Source organism: Pleurodeles waltl, chromosome 4_1, assembly GCF_031143425.1.
Source record: "Pleurodeles waltl isolate 20211129_DDA chromosome 4_1, aPleWal1.hap1.20221129, whole genome shotgun sequence".
NCBI classification, from domain to species: Eukaryota; Metazoa; Chordata; class Amphibia; order Caudata; family Salamandridae; genus Pleurodeles; species Pleurodeles waltl.
Window position 1 is genome coordinate 48,175,154 of NC_090442.1, and position 18,196 is coordinate 48,193,349.

Sequence of the window (18,196 nt, forward strand, 5' to 3'; positions counted from 1 at the left end):
CTGACTGCACCACATAGAGCCCCTCGCAGAATATAAGTTGGGAGTTACAGGGTGTTATATGAGGTTAATTCAGACAACCTGAATGGAAGTGACCTCCATGTCCTTAGTGCTCACAAACGGGTGATTGAGACAAACTCCACTGCTCTCAACCACTTGAGTGATATTGCCGTGGCATCCACATTCAGAGCCGGAGCATCAGCTGTTGTGTGGACCTGTGATTTCCCCCCTCCGAAATATATTAAGTCTTTCTGCGCAGGGTTGAGTGTTGAACTCGAATCTGCCCTCCTAGGGGGAGAAGGCAGGACAAAAAGCTCACTATGGAAAACTGAAGGAGAAACAAAATGGTGAGGGCAGCCCATCTTTCACAGGGCCATGCCTCCACTCCAAAAGTGGCCATGTCTCTTGGGGATCAGGCTGGGGATTTGCCCCAATCTGCCCCTTCCCACTACTGGGGCAGGAAGCTGACTAGATGCTAGGGAAAGTCTTACATAAAAGGGAGGGGGCATTACAGTCATTCTGCCACCTTAGGGGGCACATTTGGGGCGTGCCCTCAATGTACAGCCTGGTTGTAGGCCAGCAATGCAGCCTTCAAGCCCCCGCCCCCGAAAGCAGATTGGGGAGTTGCCCCCATCGGCCCTAGAGAGGGGTCAGAAACCCCACTAGACGCCGCAAAGTTCTGAACGTCCTTTTGTTCCGATTCCCTGTGAGAAAGATTGGTGGGTTTGCCCCAATCTGCTCCCTGGGAATAGAAGGCCCACTAGACACCAGTTATTTATTTACCAAAAACAAAAACTAAGGGGTGAAGGCAGCCCATCTTGACACTGGGTCATACCCCAACCAAAAATAGGCAAACCGGTCTTTTTTTGCTCTCTACCCTTGGGGGTGGGGGCAGAGATGGAATTTGCCTGCTGTTGACACAAGGAATTTCAAAATGGCAGTTAAACAAACCAAAAGGATGGGGGTGGACCACCCTGGCATCGGGGCATACCTCAACCAAGGGGCAATTGAGTCTTTCTAACCCCCTGGGCGGGAAGATAGAAAGATAGGAAGTTTGCTCTGATTGTGGAGATGTAACATAGGGGTCTAGATGGAAATATGCAGACTAAGTTGTAGTAGAAAAGATTATTGAAAATAACCTAGCCACAGCAGAAACAACTGTCATCCCAAAGGTCTCACAAACCATAAACACCTTATGAGCTCTAGAACTCTCTGACCAGATTGTTAAAATAGAAAGGGCAATGGACTGCAGGGGTTGAAGTGGAAGATACGCTGAGTGTATATTAATTATTGAAAATACTCTCCCCCCCTAAAGTGGCTAAAAGGTCATGTATCTTGGGTATGGGGTGACAATCAATAATAATGTTCTTATTTGAAGAACGTAAGTCTGCACAAAGTCTAACTTCTCCTGATTCTTTATGTGCTGCAACTACAGGAGACACCCACTGTGACAAATCACAAAGCACAAATTTACCCTCCTCACATAACTTCTTTAATGTTTTCTTAAGTTCCTCCTTAATGCTTAAAGTTACTGGCTGTACTTTGTGAACAACCGGTTGAACATTCGATTTTAAACAAATTTGATGTTCAAAACCTCCAACGAACCTCACTTTGTCAGACAAAACTTCACCACATCTTCTAATATGACCTCTACATTTGCATCCTCAGGAAAGTCTCCTCTCCTCTTTATGTCACACGCCTTGCTTGGGGCCTGTCATGTCCCGCGTGGGCCCTGAATAAAGTCACAGGAATACTGTAGTTGGGCATGTAACTTCTTTATTATACTCCTACATTCGCACTGCTCTTCGCGCCCTTTCGCTCCCCTATTTATCCCCTCCCACTCCTCGTCACCGTGCAGTCCATCCTGCCCCGATGGTAGGGGTGCTATACCACTCACCACTTCCGCATCCGCGTAGTGGTGCAGTCCAACACCGGTGACGACACTACAGGGCCCGGTATGAGAAGAACAACAAATGTTTATTCATTAAGTGAAAACGGCCTATGACCTGAGACGGACCGCTCGCCAAGCAAGTGACATTCCTGCAGTTGAGCGTCGGCTGTCGCTCCATTCCAGAACCACATGCAAATGTCGAAAGTAATGCGCATGCAATACAACTCTGTTACTAAAAGCTGGGAAGTTGGTAACCCTAGCAAAGCAAAGGCTTGGTAGATAGCATTTTTAGGGTGAAAATAAGCTTTCTTGCACAGTTCTTTTTTGCTAATTTTTCGCAACAAAATCCAAAATGTTGGTATATTTGGCTATTTTCTCCGTTCCCTCCATGGGAATCTACAACACCTATGTAACTTTAGAATTCACAGCATCTTGGGGGAAAATCTCACAATTGACGGGGATATATTTTTGGGGAAAAGATATGACGGTTTAAGCACGAGCTGCCGCAAAGATCCCGCCCAGAAGGCAGGATGGAAAGCCAAAACATCATGTTTTTTTTTTCTTAAATCCAGCTTCAGTGAACAACAACTTCTCGGACACCACCAGTCCCGATTAGCGCGTGCGCAGGTGTAAGTAGTATTTTCCTGTATGCTCTATTTTAAAATGCGACGTCTCTGCTATGCCCCGTTATTATTTATTTGACAATTTGCTCAATTGTTGTTGGGTGAGCTCTATCTCTCTCCTGCGCAGGCTGTACCGTGTGCCTGATGAGGGGCTCGCGCCCTCTCGCGTGAACCTGATGAGAAGTGTATCTCTTCTGCGCCTGCTCAGTTGTGAAGTTTGCGCAGGCAGAGGCGTCTCTCTTTTACGCATGCTCAGTTGTTCCTGCCTGGAACACCTCCATCTGAACCAGCAGCCACAAGGCCCTCCAGACCTTGGGCCTCGTATCTGGAGAAAGAGCCGTATTTATGGTCCAGGCTGCGTCTTCTCTGTGTAAGACTCCTCACAGGCCGTCTCCCTCTTGTATCAGGCTCATCACAGGCTGACTCTGTGCCAGAATCCTCACAGATTGTATCTTCTGTACCAGGGTCCTCACAAACCCTCCCTTCCCTGGGCCAGGCTTCTCACAGGCTGTCTCCTCTCTGTGCCAGGCTCGTAACAGACTCTCTCCCCTCTCTGCAAGGCTCCTCATAGACTGTCCCCTGTCTGTGCCAGTACACAGGCTCCTTTTTCTCTGTGCCAGGCTCCCCACTGGCTGTCTCTTCTCTGTGCTGGGCTATTCACCGACTGTCTCTGCTCTGTCGTAGGCTCCTCACAGGCTGTCTCTTCTCTGTGCCAGGCTCCCCACATGCTGTTTCTTCTCTGTGCCAGGCTCCCCACATGCTGTCTCCTCTCTGTGCCAGGCTCCTCACAGGCTGGCTCCTCTCTGTGCCAGGCTCCCCACAGGCTGCCTCACTCTGTGCTGGGCTCCTCACAGACTGCCTCTGCCCTGTCCTAGGCTTCTCACATGCTGTCTCCTCTCTGTGCCAGGCTCCTCACAGGCACTCATCCTCTGTGTGCCAGGTTCTTCACAAGCTGTGTACCATCACCACCTGCCACTCACAGCTCGGATGTAAACTGAGGTAAGGTAAGGAATGCCAGCAGTTGGGTCAAATAACTGCTCCATAATATTAGTTTACAGAGCAGCAACTCTCCACTGTGAAACCAAGTGCCTCGATCTACACCTGACAGCTAGAGTGATACATTAGCAAATACAGTAACAGTGCCCCAGCAACATCGTTTAGGGATGTAAGTTCTTATAGCACCTCCTGCAGGCATTTATCTTTAGTTTTCTACCATCATGAATATATGGCCTGATTGCACGTGTGTGTCTTACTGCTGAATAACAATTTGCTGCCACGTTTACAGTGTATTTCCATGTTAGTGCACCTAGTGTGAGCCTACTTTTGTTAAAGTTGAGCAGATCACCTGATGCTGTGCCCACTTTGTGACATACACCAATATCTAGGGACTACGCCAATAAAATGCTTTCACACTCACAAATATTTGTATAATTTTAACAACTGGTGCTCTTTATTATTCAAAGTACATAATGGTATCCTTAGGTAAGATGTGATATTGACTCTATCAAGACCCTCATTACCATTGGGCCGGTAGGGGCTACATTGTTTGACAGCACAGATAAATAGCAAACCCCAGGGGGTCGATATTTACCAGGCCGATAGTTAACTCTTATTATGAGATTCCCCATCCCAAAGGGAAATAGCATGCATATTTTAGAGCTTTTAACACCAACATCAGAATGGCCTAGAGTTTATGGGCATTTTTTGCCAAAATGTAACTCTGAAGGATGGACTTTACCACACTCCGTAAGTACTGGGTGCAGTTACCTGTGGAAAAATTATAATTGCAGCTCGTGTGCAAACAGGTGTCTGTGCCAGGGACGCAATGTAGTAAGCCTCTGGTAATGAGCGCCTAACTGCAGTGTTATTTGCTTTGATGTATGTTAGGCCAACTCCTCAGGCTCTGGGCACGTCAGCGGTTACTGCACTGGCCTATGGCACATGGCTGTCATTTACCACTGCTACCGCAGTTGCCTCGTTGCTAGCGCCCTTCTAATTGGATGTCAAGCATTCCTGTCTGCATCTTGCCTCTCCAGACCCAGAATGGTTGAGCAGTCAAGATTACTGGAGGTTGGAGCTCAGATACAGTAGGTCACAAATGAAATAACACCTGATGAATGTCACTGACCAGACAAGTTGTAGTGTAAAAAGCTTTATGTCTTTGTTTACAATAGGTATGATCTGAGAAGGAGGTATCAGTGTTTTGGTTAGTTATTGCATTCATAAAATGTAGCTGATGTGTTGTGATATGTCATGCATTCTTCCCTTGGGTCTCTATGGTCTATAGTGCAAATTTATAGGGCAAAGTATATGTTTGGCATCTAAAGGCATCATGGCACTGAAACAGCTGGTACTATTTGCCACAGCAACACTTGTAACTCAGACTGGTTAGAATTGAAAACGTTTTTAGAAGTTTCATGAACCGAAGGAGATTGAGTTCCCCACGAGGCCATGATCGCACATACTTACAGATCCTTACATCTCCTGTCTAATATATTCTATCATCAAATTTACAAGTGCGATGTCTAGGAATATGAAGAAGAAAGGTGCTAGCCCAGCGAAGACTGTGGTGGTAAGTTACAGAGGGAAATAGTTTGTGCCTAAAAAATATGAACGTGTCTCTTATAATGAGTAAGCATGGCTTTGAAGGTTACTCTTTTTTTCTACTGCCAATCAATGTAGTAGACGAAGTTAGGAGTAATACCGGTAAATGTAGTTGACATATGATTAGGTAACATGGGTCCTTTAAGAAGAATGAGTGATACACTGAGGTGCAGCACTCGGAACCCGTTGGAGCTGACGAAAAATCTCTCTTGAGCAAAGTAGAAAATGGCATTGCCATAATCCAATCTCCACTTGAATAGCGCATTACCCATTGTCACAAGGCAGAAGGGCTTTTGAAAACTGATTTGGAAATATTCTTGGCCTAGGTCTTTTTAGTTGTTGGACTACATTGATTTGAATGCTAAGGTTATGAACTGAACTCATTAGCACAGGACATCTGTCTGTCTTATCTGCCCAAAACTTTACTAATGGACAACTATTTTGCAAGGGGACAAGCAGCAGTTCAGTGTTTAGTTTCATGAAATTCACAGAGCCATAATTGGATAATGGACTAAGAATTTTGTAAACAAAAGTGCCCATCTAGACATGAGGTATCTGTGTCATCTACATACACGTAGAATACATTTCCTGATGCATGTAGTCGTTTTGCCAATGACTGCATATTAATATATTAAATAGTAAAGGGAACAAGGTGGAAGTTTGGAGGGCACCACAGCTAATCTTCGTAGGTCTGCCCGAAAAGGTGTTATTACTACAGATTGCATAGGTTGGTACAAAAGGGAAGCAATACAATTCAAACTAACACGAAATATGGCAATATCAGCAAGCCTAGAAATCAAGTGAGCATGATTAGTTGTGTTAAAGGCTGCAAATAATCCAGTAAGACCAGGGCAACCACTCCTCCCTTATCCACATCCATGGTTCTGTGCACTCTGCATTTGGACACGGGGCGAAAGGCTGGGCTGAACCACACCTCCCAGGAGAATCAGAGGGAGGAGGCTGCCCACAATGCTCCGACACGCCAAAGGCGCCGTAATTGGGACTTTCGCTTCCGCTGCGTGCATCATTTTGCACTTGGACATGGGGGCAGAAGGCTGGGCTGAACCACACCTCCCAGGAGAACCAGAGGGAGGAGGCAGCCCACAACACTTCGACGCACCAAAGGCACCTTAATTGGGACTTGCAGTTCCGCTGCGCGGCACGTCCCCGGGCGAAGAACGGGCCAAGAGTGAGCCCGTCTGCACCCGTCAGCGTCCGACAGAGGCTGGGCTGGGCCTGCACTCTTGGTTTTTATTTTTTGGACCTTTTCTCCTTATGTTCTATATTTCTATATACTTATTGACCTTCGGAAAATTTCCCAGTTATCTAGCTAATAGTGTGATAAGAATAGGCCTGCAATCAGGTCAGATTCAATACCATAGATTTAGGCTTTTCGGTAACCAGCCATAGCATGGACTACTCAAGGAGGCGGTAAATGTAAACCCTAATTATGGGCAAGAGGAAGGTGGGGGACAGAAGGTAGATACGGAACTCTGCCGCACAACAATAGACTCCTTCCTAGTTGGATCGGTAGGGGTCATCTCAAAGGAAATTGACCTCGCAGATAGACGCTTATCCCTGGGGGCAGCTGGACTGGGATAGGGGGAATTTTAGCACCACATGAACATACACCAGTTATTCACCCCCCATCTGACACAGTGGCCCTGATGAATGGGGATTCCCAGATAGAGCCTATGACCCCCCTGAGTGAAAACCCTACACCTCAAAGCCAGTCACCCATTATAAAAATGAAAAAACAATGTAGAAGGAGGGCTGATAGTAACCTGGGCCCTACCATGGTTGAAAATATGGTATCTACTGACTGGAAAGATCTCACATCCCTCCACAATAACTTGCTTAAACCTATCTATACAAAACTGGATAAATTGGAAGGGGAGGTTGGACAAATTCTGGAAATCTGCCAGAAACTCTATATGCCAACAATATCCCTTAACCCCCAGAACCCTGTGCTACAGAATACTATTCCTAATGTGACAGGCCATTCACATATATCACAGGGCACAGATACTTTAGATCTGCTAGGAACTGTATTGGGCACTGGTCCTGGGGCCCTATACAAGAGCAAGTAAGGGAGGCCCTAAATACGGGCCATCCTAGACAACTAATGGTGGCCCAAAATATTGATCACCCTACTGGGTGGCACATGGTCTCTAAGAGGAGACCACCTTGTTCGCTCCAGATGACCCACAACTGATACCAAACCTTGTAGCACCAGAACAATTTGCCTAGAACCACCAGAAAAACAGGACCGCCCACCTACACATAAGAGAAGAACTGCCTACTGTCAATCTACCCCGAGTCTTGCCCCTATGTTATTATTATGACCAATGCCCCCCCTCTGTGGTCTGACCAGAACGAGCAACAGGGTGACCTGAAGAACAAGGTTATGCCCTGGCTAGTGCAGAGCAATCTATTCTCATGAACGACGCCCACCAGATAATTCTAACCCAGAGAGTAGGGTGGGTGGGCCTTCTTAGGGAAAGACCATCAGGGAGAATGTATAATTATTAATTTCAGAAACCCCTGGATGGTGACAGATATTCTGTGCTGGGCCTCTTTTCGCTCCCAAGATAGAAGTTCCCCGGAATTGCTCCCGCTAGGTGTATTCTATAGACATCTGCAACCGGGTCAGCTAGGACTAAGATCCGCGTCCTGTATACCGCCACAGCCTATATTGGCATACCCAGGCTCGAACGCATTAATAATGCACACTCTACCACCCCGGTACTACTAAGCAAAAAATACCAGACATTAAGTTCACTGTCAGACAATGACTGACTGTTATGCAAGGGGTCTGCAGTCTGCGAGAGGATGAGGTTAAGGGCAGAGGAAACAATCAAACGTAAGATGAATACGAGCCCTAGCAGGTTATTATTACTCTAGCAGGACACAGATGATATGGGCATTGGGAATATAACACATAATGGGGATGGGGAACCAATTGAAGTAGTTCCATATGCAGCTAGCAGTGGTAGGGAAGAATCACGGAACCTGGGGCCTGTCGTTAACACCAATGGGTGCCACTATTTTGCTACATGGAATGTGCAGGGCCTACGTGGTAAAACTGAGACTGAAGAGTGGGGTTCATTAATTAGTAAGTTAGATGTGGTTTGCATCCAAGAATCTTGGTGTACCACACCTGCCTATGTGCATGGATTTACCTTACACTCATTGCCAGGTACACCATCACAATCTGGGAGGGCCAAAGTGGGGCTCCTGGTGCTTATTTCTAATAAACTCCCTGTAGTGGTTAAAAAGACCTTTATGGAGACCACACACTTCCAATTGCTGTGGCTTAAGCATAAGAATAAGATAGATATGGCCATAATTAACTACTATAACAACATCTTTGACGCCACCCGCTGTAGGGTTGTCCACGCCCTGGATCAAAGCCTAAATAAGTTTTTATACCCCATCAGCCCTTACCCCATTGTTATTTGGGCTGGGGATTTTAATTTCCAGCCTGGCACCCGTACTTCCCCTCTGTCCTGTGGACTCACTACCCCCGATGGGACAGGATTTGACCATTTTTGCCACAATGAGTATGGGGAGGCCATTAATCTGATGCTGTCCACTTTTGACTTAACGCTTATGGAACGTAAGCACAGAGATTTTGACAAAATAATTCTGACTCGTAGGGGCCCCAACTCATCCTCTGTTATGGACCACATCATTTTGTCATCCTTTGCACTAAATGGCTGTGTCACACCCTATACTGAGCTGACCCTTCTTAGTGATCATGATCCGATTATTCTCCCTTCGTTCATTTGGGGGGCAAGGGATGTGTTTTATACCGCCCCCAATCGTATCGAAGTACATAGAACCACTGAGGTGAGACGGAAATGGGAAGATATTGATCCTGCTGACATTCTGCGGGATGTCATATGTGATTGCCCGCATGAAATTGGTTACTGCTTACAGGAGGATATCGAGGTACCTATGTTACTAAGATGTTTTGGTACAGTCACCACTTATATACAGGGGCTCCTGACCTATAGTCCACAACATAGACGATCTTTGCATAAAAAGGGGTGGTTCAACCAGGCCTGCACGAAAGCCAGGAGGAATCTTAAACTAGCCCTGCAGACAACTCCTAGAGACCTGATAGTAAATAAGTCACTCCGAGTAAAATATAAGAAGAACACAGGAACAAAGGACAAAGGAACTAAGGGAAGAGGCATGGTCCAAACTAGCCCTGGCGACAGAGACTAAAAATACCAAACTGTTTTGGGAAACAATTAATGCCCCCTTCCTTTCAGAATGGATGCCATCAGATCTGTGATCAAGTGTAGACTGTGCAACATGGGTGGCTCACTACTCAGAGGTCTTTAAGGAAGGGACTGGGTCTGTAGATTTAATTGGGCAAATCGAGTTGGGACAACCCAACTATCCACAGATTACAACAGATGAGGTTTACTCTACTATCTTACCTGGCGCTGAAGGTAAGGCCCCAGGACCGGATGGGGTACCAGTGGATGTCTTTAAACATAACATCTATTTCTGGGTACCAATTTTGAGTAGACTATTCAATTTGGCCATATCTGATGACATTCCGTTGACATGGTACACATCCATTATTATACCAATATATAAGAAGGGAGATAAGGCCGACCCTAAAAACTATAAACCAATTTCACTGCTGGATTCCTCTCTGAAAATTCAGTAGATTCATATTGGAAAGATTAAATGACTGGGTCGTAGAAAACAACATCCTATCACCTGTACAGTTTGGTTTTAGGAAAGGTCTAGGAACCATAGAGCAATGTGTTAACCTAGACCTAATTATAGGGAAGAACACCAAGGCCACAAAAGGTGCCTTATATCTATGCTTTGCAGACCTCAGTAGTGCATTTGGCTTAGTAGAACATGCTCTCCTATGGTGTACTCTAATTGAGATAGGCGCCCCAAGGTATGTCATCCAAGTTTTGGCTCTCCTGTATAGAGATCTGACATGCAAAGTCCATTTTGGCCAACTTGGAGAATGCACCACCTCTTTCAAGTTAGGAAGAGGTATCCGCCAAGGTTGCGTCCTTGCCCCGTTAATGTTCTCTTTTTACATTAATGGGGTAGATAAATATTTACAGGGTCTACAGGCCGATCCCCCGAACGTGGCTGGACGCCCTGTGCCTGCCCTACTTTATGCAGACGATGTTGTCCTGATCTCCAGAACACCCATGGGGCTCCAGAAGTTAATGTGTGGATTTGAACAGTTTATGTCATCTAAACATTTACTATGGCGTGTGGCAAGAAGGTAAAGAAATGCAGACGTTTTTACATGCAGAACATGGAGATTAGTACTGTCAATTGCTTTAACTATCTGGGAGTGTTGTTTTCTAGCAATGGGCAGTGGGACCAGCTGGTTTGTTCGGGCAGTAACAAAATTAGAAGAAATTCAGGGGCTATATTCAGATTTGCTAGAAAACTAGGTAGCCACCCCATAGGTACTATGCTGGACATCTATAGGGCCAGAGTTGTTTCCACGGTTGTGTATGGTGCCAGGATGTGGGGGTCACACAAAAAGCATTCCCCTACAATTAGAGGAGAATTGTTTCTTAAAACACATGCTATGTCTACCTACATCAGCCTCTAATTGGATCACGCATCAAGAAATGGGCATACAATATTTGGAAGATGTGCTACAGGTGAGACCTCTGCTTCTATGGCATAGCATATGGTCTAAGGAAGCCACAGGTTTTACTAAAGATCTTATATTAGACTGTATGAAACTGGACTACACCATGTGTGTACCCTGGCTAGCTTTTATTGAATCATCCTGTAAATCTGTTTAATAGATCTATAAAACATAATCCAGAGGACAAGCTGTCATTATAAATAGTTTTTTTATCAAGGACACTTTTATGATATATAAGGTGAATGCTAGGAAGCTAACTTAATCTACCAAAACCACTGTTGGTCTTTACTTGTCTTACTCGTTGGATGCAAGTAAGTTTGGCTATCTTTCCATAGTCACCAACATGCAGCACAGGTTTGTATTAATTAGACTAAGACTGGGCATTGCGCACCACCTAGTAGCATTTCCCCAAACTAGGCATTGCCCACTAGAGTCAGATAGATGCCCTTGTGATGAAGTTAGCAAACAATGCACATTGCATTTTTTCTTAGTCTGTAAATTCTATGAACATCATAGAATTCCCTACCTTAAACCTCTTTTTAATGATCGTAAATTAAGAACTCATCAGGATGCACTGGAATTCTTGCTAGCCATAGACTCTCCGAATGTATGCCCCAGGGTGGCAAATTATATCCTAAAAGTAATTCATGTTAGAAAAAGCCGTAATGCACTTAAACATTTGTTTAAAGTATCAATTGTATTCTATCTATTTTATGATTTAAAATTTTAAATTTCCAATCCTTTTATGAGCTTATTGATTCATGTCCTACTGTTTTTATTGTATTTTATTATGCGCTTTTATGGCTTACTCTTGGTATAGCCGAATAAAGATTATATGAACTGATTGTGTGCAGGTCATCTAAAAGAGAGAAACCAGCCAAATCAGGCTTCTGCCTGGCGAAAACTAACTTGATGGTGAATAAGAATATTAATAGATTAGATAAAGCTCAGGAGTTGGACAAATGCAGTGTCTCTAGAATTTTGCCAGGAGATCGAAGCTATGATATGGGGCAGTGATTGTCTTAACATCCAGGATATAAAAAGGGTGTTTTTAGGAGTGGTTTTACGACTGCACACTTCCATGGAGTTTAGACACCTTCATAATCTAAAAATAATTGAAAATCTGCATAAAAAGTATTCAAGATCAAAGTAATTAGCATTTGCATCTACCATGAGTGGCATATATCGCCCTGGCACTCACATGGAGTTCACAGTTGCTAAAAGCAATTTTACTGTGCCTGGTTTAAATTGCTCAAACCTGATAATTTGATCTGTTTTGTGTGTTTAGCATAGTTCAAACTGGCAGGAGATGATATTTTGCCATTTAAGTGTCTTTGCAATTTATTATCTAATATAAGGGTACATTTTCGCAGAGATCTTGAGAAAATGAGGCTTTGAAATTCGCTGCTCCTGGACCTTGAAGCTCCTGTATAAAGAGAAATTCTTGGAAAAATGTGTAGCATTAATAGTATGTTCAGATTTATAAACTGTCTTTACTCTCTCAATCTTAGTCTGTTGTGGACAATTGTTATAAAAATGTTGTATTTCTCCTGCAATGCAGAGTGTAGATTTTATGCCCTGTGCACTTTCATTGATGGACTGATAAGGCAAACCATGGGTTCTCTTTCCTGCCTCCAACTCTCTGTTTGGTAAGAGGTACTAATGGATTGATCAGATCAATCAAAGTCTCACTGAAACAAATTATAGTCTCTTCAGAAGACTAGTTCATCAGGGATTGAGGTCGAGCTTCAAACAATTTTCTGACTGAGAAGCAATCAATTCTAGTGGACACTGTTTCCTGTTTTGGCCAAGCTGAAACATGTCAGGTTGAGGCTGTTTACATTTACACATAGTTGAATATAAAAGACCATAACACAGTGGTCACTTCACAACAGTGAGATCATTTATTTTAGCTCAGTAGTTCAAAAATTAGGTCTAATAAATGTCCAGCTTGAGGTGTCAGTTGTTAATTAATTAGGTTAAGGCTATAGGTTTTCTTGGCTTTTTTAAATTGAAAGGGGTGCCAGAGCATGACTCATGCTATAGATTAAGATTGCAAAGCAATATAACTTTGTTTGGACATAAGACATATGCCTCATACCTTCACTCGAGGAATTTAAAACCATTGAGGGTAAATTCGGAGGTTGCTATATTAATATAAAATAGTAGAAGTATTTACAATAAATACCCAACTAATTTATGTTGGGTTCTGAAGTAAATGTATCTGATTGCATTTCAAAGTGGGGGCATGCTACAACTGCTACTCCATCACTGTCTTTGTTATTGTTATGGGAATAATACATTCTAAGATCTTTAGGTACAAATTATTCTAAATAGGGATTATGTTGCTCTTTGATCCAGATTTCTGTAAGAAAATATCAGTCGACTAAATATTGTTCAAGCAAAACTTAAATGTAATGGTGTTGAGCGAAGCTAGATCTAACATTACAAAGAAGAGCACGTGACAATTTATTGTTAGTCATTTCTGTTTCAGAAGGTGTTATAAAACAATGTTTTGGTACTTTTACTCTAACTGACATAAAGGTGCTCTTAAAATTTATTGACCGTAGTTGGGTCAAGGCTTAAAGAATCTAAATTACATAACATAAGTTGCAAGAAAGATTATTTTAAAATGTTTTATTCACATCCACTGTCAACAGAGCACAAGGTTGTAAAGGTATCAGCCTGGTGGGTCTTTGACTCAGTCATCAGACTGAAAGAGTGATAGGCCATAGGCAAATCCAGGGCACCAAAGGGGACCACAGCCTTACCTCTGATGCGATTTCGAAGTAGCCTGCTTTTTGTTCCCTGTGAATAAATGAATGAATGAATACAGTACTTTTATATTGCACAATCACTCAAACAAGAGCATTGTGGTGCTAACTTAAACACTGTTCTTCAACAAAAAAATAACAAGAAAGAAGCAAGAGAGAAGAGGAAATACAGAAGGGGATGAAAGGAGAGATCGGCCTTTACCAATCTAATTATATTAATGAGTGGCACAGGGTATATGGAGCAAGGAACAGCCAAACCTTCAAATTCTTCTCGAAATTGACTTCGTTCGCAATGAACCACTGCAGTCTGGAGAGTTGGTTCCAGGATTTTGATTCTAGGTACATAAATGATTTGCCTCCTAGGGATTCAAGCCTAAAAGAAGGAAGTTTTAGCAGATTGGCTTTAAAAAAACTGGCAGTCCTCTGAATCCTGTAATGGCAAAACCTGTCTGTTTAATATTTAGGGCCTGTAGCTAGAAAGCTCTTGAAGATCAGAACACAAATTTTGACTAAGACTCTTATTAATAGGTAGCTATTGTACCTTCCTGAGTGTTTTGGATGCGTAACTATATCTAAGGAGTTTAAGCACCAATATGGCTGCTGAATTTGGAACCATCCGGAGTCTATGAAGCAATTGCTTTGAACTCCCTGTATATTATTTGCTACAGTAGTCCTGCCTCAAAGATATAAGAGCAAAGGCCATTTTTTCAATGAAAACCTTGTACCGGCAACTGATAGTATTTGTGGCTGATAAGACAGTGTGTTGTCAAATTTGACTCCCAAATGTTTTGCCACGTCTACTGTTGATAGAAGAGGGGGCACAGAATCTGGCAACCACATCAAAGGGGTTGAACAAATTAGGCTTCCCGAACAAAAGAATTTCTGTTTTGCCGGTGTTACATTTTAGTTGATTATTTTCCTTCCATAGAATAATACTTATTAGAACATTGGAATGTTGGTAGCTCCATTGAAAACAATGGAGTGCTGCGGGCTTTTACAGGCCGGTAAGAGCCCGCAGCGCCAACATTCCAATGTTCGCTTTGTTCACAGCAACAGCTGTGAACAAAGCCTCACGGAGCCCGAGGGGATTCTAATCCCCTCGGGCTCCGTGAACTTTTTTTTTTAATAGAACATTCTGCCCTGAGTGGCAGAATGTTCTAATAGCCTTAGAACCCGCCGTAGCGGGCTCTACCGGCTAATAAAGTCCCTCTCCCTTGTTAAATGCCCTCGCCTTCGGCTCGGGCATTTAATGCGGGGAGCGGGCCTTTAATAGCCAGTAGAGCCCGCTACGGCGGGTTCTAAGGCTATATAAAACAATTCTTAAAAGAATGTTCGGACCCAAACAAATTCTTATCCAGGGATAAAACCAATTGTGTGTCATCAGTATAGGAAGTGGTTGAGATTCCAAAGAAATTGATCAAAGATATCAAAAGGAGCATAAGTGATAAGCCTTGCGGAACACCAACGATTAAAGATCTTTCTTTTGATGAGTAGTGTCCAATGGACACTAATTGTTTCCTGTTAGCCCAAAAAAAAAATTTAAACCAAGCCCAGGCCTTGCCGGCGATACCAATATCCAGAAAAGACTGAAGAGGTATAGGATGAGAAATCATATCAAACGCTGCTGATAGACCCAACAGGGTCAAAACAGCATTGTTACCGTTGTCTAGCATCACTTTGATAGTCTCAGAGACTCCTAGCAAAGCAGACTGTATAGAGTGCCTATGTCTAAAGTCAGGTTGAAAAGAGGGTAATGCTATTGAATTTTCCAAGTAGGTGGTCAGTTGAAAATTCACGACCTTAGCTAAAAGTTTAGCTAGTACAGGAAGCAGCGAAATAGGCCTAAATTGTCCAAAATCAAGGGGTCCGCCAGAGGTTTTTTTTAAGAGTGGTTTGACCATTGCCACTTTCCAAGGCCATGGGACTTCAGCCAAAAAAAGGGAAGTATTTAGAATTTAGTTCATACCCGGATTCACAATATCAGTAGCGCAATGCATAATAACAGGCGGCATGGGTTCCAGGGGGAGCTGGGTTTACAAAAAAGGATAGCTTGCTGCGATTACAGCAAGGAAATTGACTAATGAGCGGACAGGGTAAACTGGAACTGTGAGGTATTCAGTGCCTCTCGTGGCTAGATTTGTTCAGGGCGATTGACGTCAAAGCCATGTTGAATTGTCAAAATCTTTTCTTCAAAAAGGTAGACAATCTGTCACACAGAGCCTGTAAAGGGATAATATCCCTTGATAGGGCTTTAGGTTGTAAGAAAGACGGAAATTTGAAAAAAACTTGGGTCAAATGTGACTTCTTCCACTTGTGTGGTAAAATAAGACATTTTGGCCTCCCTATTAGATTTATAGTATGGTCTCTGGGCAAGATTGAACCTATTGAAGTCCTCAGATCTGTAGGCCAAGCACCATTTATGCTTAAGTTGCTTACAAACAAGCTTTTCTTTGGCTAAGTTTGACATAAACCAAGGTGCAGATGAGGTAGAACAGCTTCTACCGGGATGAATTAAGGGTGCTAATTCATCTCCGGCATCCTGGATCCAATGATTGAACAAATCTAGGTCATTAGGGAACCTTCCCGTAAGAATGTATGATGGAACAACGCATGCGCCCACCACGCATGCCTGAACTGCGTGGTTGGAACAACAACCGTGTTGTTTCCACGAATGCCTTTACCACGCATGCCTTTCCAACAATTTTTGTTGTACAGGCATGCCTAGTAAAGGCATGTGTGGAACGGCATGCATGGTTTTCGCATGCCATCCCCCCGACTGGCCCTAAAAATACAACTACCCGGATACCCCTCACCCACCGTGAGCTCTAAAACATACCCCAACCTCCCCACCTGCCCTAAAAACAACTGACCCCACCCCAAGAAATAAAGCTACCTCGCCCCTAAAATCCAAATTTCTCCGACCCCTCCGCCCCCCAAAACCAAACTACCCGATCCCAAACCCCCAAAAACCAAACTACCTTGACCCCACCCCCAAAAAACCAAACTACCCCAACCCCCACACCCAAAAACAAATGACCCACAAAAACACTAACTACCCCGACCCCCCCAACCCCAAAAATGAAACTACCTTGTCCCCCCCACCCCGCCCCTAAAAAAACAAACTACCTGATTGTGAGAAAGTAGCCTCTTTCTAGCCTTGTTACCCCCACTTTTGGCCTGTTTGTGAGTATATGTCAGGGTGTTTTCACTGTCTCACTGGGATCCTGCTAGCCAGGGCCCAGTGCTCATAGTGAAAACCCTATGTTGTCAGTATGTTTGTTATGTGTCACTGGGACCCTGCTAGCCAGGACCCCAATGCTCTTAAGTTTGTGGCCTATATGTATGTGTTCCCTGTGTGATGCCTAACTGTCTCACTGAGGCTCTGCTAACCAGAACCTCAGTGGTTATGCTCTCTCTGCTTTCCAAATTGTCACTAACAGGCTAGTGACCAATTTCACCAATTCACATTGACATACTGGTACACCCATATAATTCCCTAATATATGGTACTGAGGTACCCAGGGTATTGGGGTTCCAGGAGATCCCTGTGGGCTGCAGCATTTCTTTTGCCACCCATAGGGAGATATGACAATTCTTAGACAGGCCTGCCAGTGCAGCCTGAGTGAAATAACGTCCACATTATTTCACAGCCATTTACCACTGCACTTAAGTAACTTATAAGTCACCTATGTGTCTAACCTTCACCTGGTGAAGGTTGGGTGCAAAGTTACTTAGTGTGTGGGCACCCTGGCACTAGCCAAGGTGCCCCCACATCGTTCAGGGCAAATTCCCCGGACTTTGTGAGTGCGGGGACACCATTACACGCGTGCACTATACATAGGTCACTACCTATGTATAGCGTCACAATGGTAACTCCGAACATGACCATGTAACATGTTTAAGATCATGGAATTGTCACCCCAATGCCATCCTGGCATTGGGGAGACAATTCCATGATCCCCCGCGTCTCTAGCACAGAACCCGGGTACTGCCAAACTGCCTTTCCGGGGTCTCCACTGCAGCTGCTGCTTCTGCCAACCCCTCAGACAGGTTTCTGCCCTCCTGGGGTCCAGGCAGTCCTGGCCTATGAAGGCAGAACAAAGGATTTCCTCTGAGAGAGGGTGTTACACCCTCTCCCTTTGGAAATAGGTATGATGGCTGGGGAGGAGTAGCCTCCCCCAGCCTCTGGAAATGCTTTGATGGACACAGATGCTGCCCATCTCTGCATAAGCCAGTCTACACCGGTTTAGGGATCCCCCAGCCCTGCTCTGGCGCAAAACTGGACAAAGGAAAGGGGAGTGACCACTCCCCTGACCTGCACCTCCCAGGGGAGGTGCCCAGAGCTCCTCCAGTGTGCCTCAGACCTCTGCCATCTTGGAAACAGAGGTGTTGCTGGCACACTGGACTGCTCTGAGTGGCCAGTGCCAGCAGGTGACGTCAGAGACTCCTTCTGATAGGCTCTTACCTCTCTTAGTAGCCAATCCTCCTTCCTAGGTAGCCAAACCTCCTTTTCTGGCTATTTAGGGTCTCTGCTTTGGGGAATTCTTCAGATACCGAATGCAAGAGCTCACCAGAGTTCCTCTGCATCTCCCTCTTCACCTTCTGCCAAAGGATCAACCGCTGACTGCTCAGGACGTCTGCAAAACCACAACAA

The 18,196-nt window shown here is 44.3% G+C and overlaps 1 protein-coding gene across 1 annotated transcript in view; it reads left to right on the top strand.

Moving 5' to 3' along the window:
- The first annotated feature begins 2,763 nt into the window (after positions 1-2,763).
- LOC138287368 (uncharacterized) overlaps positions 2,764-18,196 on the top strand; it is an 84,928-nt gene continuing 69,495 nt past the window's right edge. Inside the window, 1 exon segment of the mRNA XM_069227744.1 lies at positions 2,764-3,510. The gene's annotated coding sequence lies outside the window, so the exon portion shown is untranslated.